Genomic DNA, 2,566 nt, shown 5'->3' with positions numbered 1-2,566 from the left:
TATAAGGTAAAGGGTACATCTAGTTGATACATACATAAGTGATCTACAACATGTAGTGATAGTGGGTATTGGATGCAGAATATGAAGCTCTTGTTCTCTTCTTATTAGAGGTGAGAAGATCCTTGAGCTGGGTTTATCCCTGTGATGTAGTGGTAGTGAAATTTAAATCTGAATCAAACCATCGCTGCTGGTCCTAACAGGCATATCATCACGAGCCAATCTATACAAATCGATCCACCGAAGCATGTCTCTTCCTCTTTGCTAGGTGAGTAATCTAAAGAATAGCAATACCTACAACATTGTAGTGCAATAGAAATCATGTTAAGAAGCAATATATTCATTCAAAAGCAGCATACTGTACACTTGAAATATCAATGAAGCATGCATGTGCAATACTTTTCGGTGAAAACAACTCATGTAATTAGATGAAAATTGTGTTTTTTTAACGGGGAAAGGTGCCCATGGCGCCAACTTCATTCAACAAAGTAGGAGTGTACAACATGAATTACAACTTCCTGAATGTTAGACGTAGACAGAGTGGAGATAACAAGGCAAGTTGAGTGAGAATGAGCTGAAATAAAACAACTAAAAATAGAGAATGAGCTAAACTAAAACAACTAAAAATAGGTCCTGTGGAAGCCCAATCACTTTAGGCACGCAGATCAGATTCACTCATAATACAATTAATAAGAAAAAAGTAAAAAATCAGTGAAATATCACACCGCATATGTATAATTCTTATTCATAGATTGAAATTATTCCATATGATTAATCCCTATATTTTATAGTAATAAGCCCGCATATAAAAATTCTCAATATCTACCCAGACATTTATATAAAACTATTGATGTTAAATCTACCATACTGTGAGAAGAAGGAAAATATAATGGGAAAGGCTAAAAATACCTTCTCACAATTTATGTGCTGAAATTTTCCTTCTGCAACTCTAATTTACTGAATTTGGCCTTCTGCAACTCTTAGTAGTTCTGAAGATGGCACGAAATGATATCAAAGATAAGCTGAACTCTCTACTAATTTAGGAGATCTTCTTTTTCTATGAAGAACTGATTGTCCCCCAAAATTATGAAGCATGTATTGATGCATCTAGAACCTAAGGAACACTATAATGAAGCTGAAATATCCCGCATTTTTTTTAATGAAGCTGAAATAACAGTCTAGAAAATTTGATCGATCACAAAAGGAGATTTGTGTTTAAACGCTAGGTCTAATACTTAGGTAACCAATCTGCACTCAAGTAACATGAGCATAGACTACTGGTTCAACATCCAAGTTTTTTTGGTTGAACAAGATGGTGCTTTCTTCAGCAAGGAGTACAAAACCAAGCTTCGGCGAGGGGAGAGAGGAGCGAAGCTGTCCAGTAACCTAGTCCAGCATAATGGCTGCTCCATCCTTCCGGCTAGAACTTGCAAGAAGTATTGAAAAATTGACCTAACTTCAAAATAAACACTCGTACCAAAAACAACTGGTAGTCGGCAGCGTCAATGGCTACCTAGCTCTTAGATATGGGCATTTCAAAAATAAAAGACATGGTGTGTCTTACTTTAGCGGATGATGGGTCCTTGCTGATGTCCCTGACCTGGTTCTTCAGGTGTTCGGCTGCGTGTCATGGCAGAGGGTGGGCAGGATGGCAGACACCAAGCCTGTGGTTTCCACCAACGCACGGTCTAGCACGATCTGCAGTCGCTCTCTCAACAACGCACGAAAGCGGAGATGCCGTCGTTGTCGTTGGTGTCGCTGGAACAAATCCACAGGAGAAAGATCATTATGAACAAATTCACTAACCTTGGGCTGAACATGCCTATCAATAGCGCAGCCCAAAAAATCTAATGGAAAAGAAAAAGAAATCAAACAAAACTGAGAAAAAAAAGAAAGCCAAGCCCAATAACTGAAAATCTGATGAACCAAACATAGATAGATACACACACAAGAAGATGGATCAAGAGGACGCTTCCCCAGAGAATTTGCTGCCGCTGCCGGCGTGCTTCATTAGGATATGGAGCTAATACGAAGACCGGAACTTGGGAGAAGCCCCTGCAGGTCAAGGCGGCGGATGGCAACCACGCTGCTGCCCCTCATGAAACGCCACTACCCTCGCTGTTGCTCCCTCCGATATGCACAACAGCGGCGCAACATCAACCATGGAGGAGAAGTAAGATGGAAAGGGGAAGGGAAGAGGGAGGAGGAAGAGCAAGAGAGTAAGAGGACACCGTGCCGCGCGCCGCCGCCGTATGCTCGTCATGCTGCTGCTTTTGCGAGAGATGGGGGTATTTATTCTCCCATGAAAGCAGTGTGGATGGTTCGCTAGAGGCCTCGGTGCAATAAAAAAATAAAAACCAATTGGGAACTGAATCGTGGCAAACGGACAAACCACCAGCAAAGCCGCACGAAACGTACGTGGCACACGATCGAGACCCAGGTAAAGCGGCGACCGACATAAGTAAACGAAACGTGCAAAATACCTAACAAAAGAGCATGTCCAGTGTAAGAACTCCCCATCACACGCGTCGTGTTAACAAGAACGGTAAAAAAAGTCCAAAAAACCCAG

General features: G+C 41.6%; 1 long non-coding RNA gene across 1 annotated transcript; it reads right to left on the bottom strand.

Annotated features, from left to right (window-relative positions):
- Positions 1 to 6: 6 nt before the first annotated feature.
- On the bottom strand, positions 7 to 2,400 carry LOC123040503 (uncharacterized). Its single transcript, XR_006418171.1, has 3 exons — positions 1,562 to 2,400; positions 907 to 986; positions 7 to 291 (listed from the first exon to the last, which is right to left on the bottom strand). It is a non-coding gene; the product is annotated as an uncharacterized lncRNA (long non-coding RNA).
- Positions 2,401 to 2,566: the final 166 nt, after the last annotated feature.

This window comes from Triticum aestivum, chromosome 2B (genome assembly GCF_018294505.1).
Source record: "Triticum aestivum cultivar Chinese Spring chromosome 2B, IWGSC CS RefSeq v2.1, whole genome shotgun sequence".
In the NCBI taxonomy this organism is placed as follows: Eukaryota; Viridiplantae; Streptophyta; class Magnoliopsida; order Poales; family Poaceae; genus Triticum; species Triticum aestivum.
Note: the sequence above shows the minus strand (reverse complement) of the source record. Positions and strands in the feature narration are given on the sequence as shown.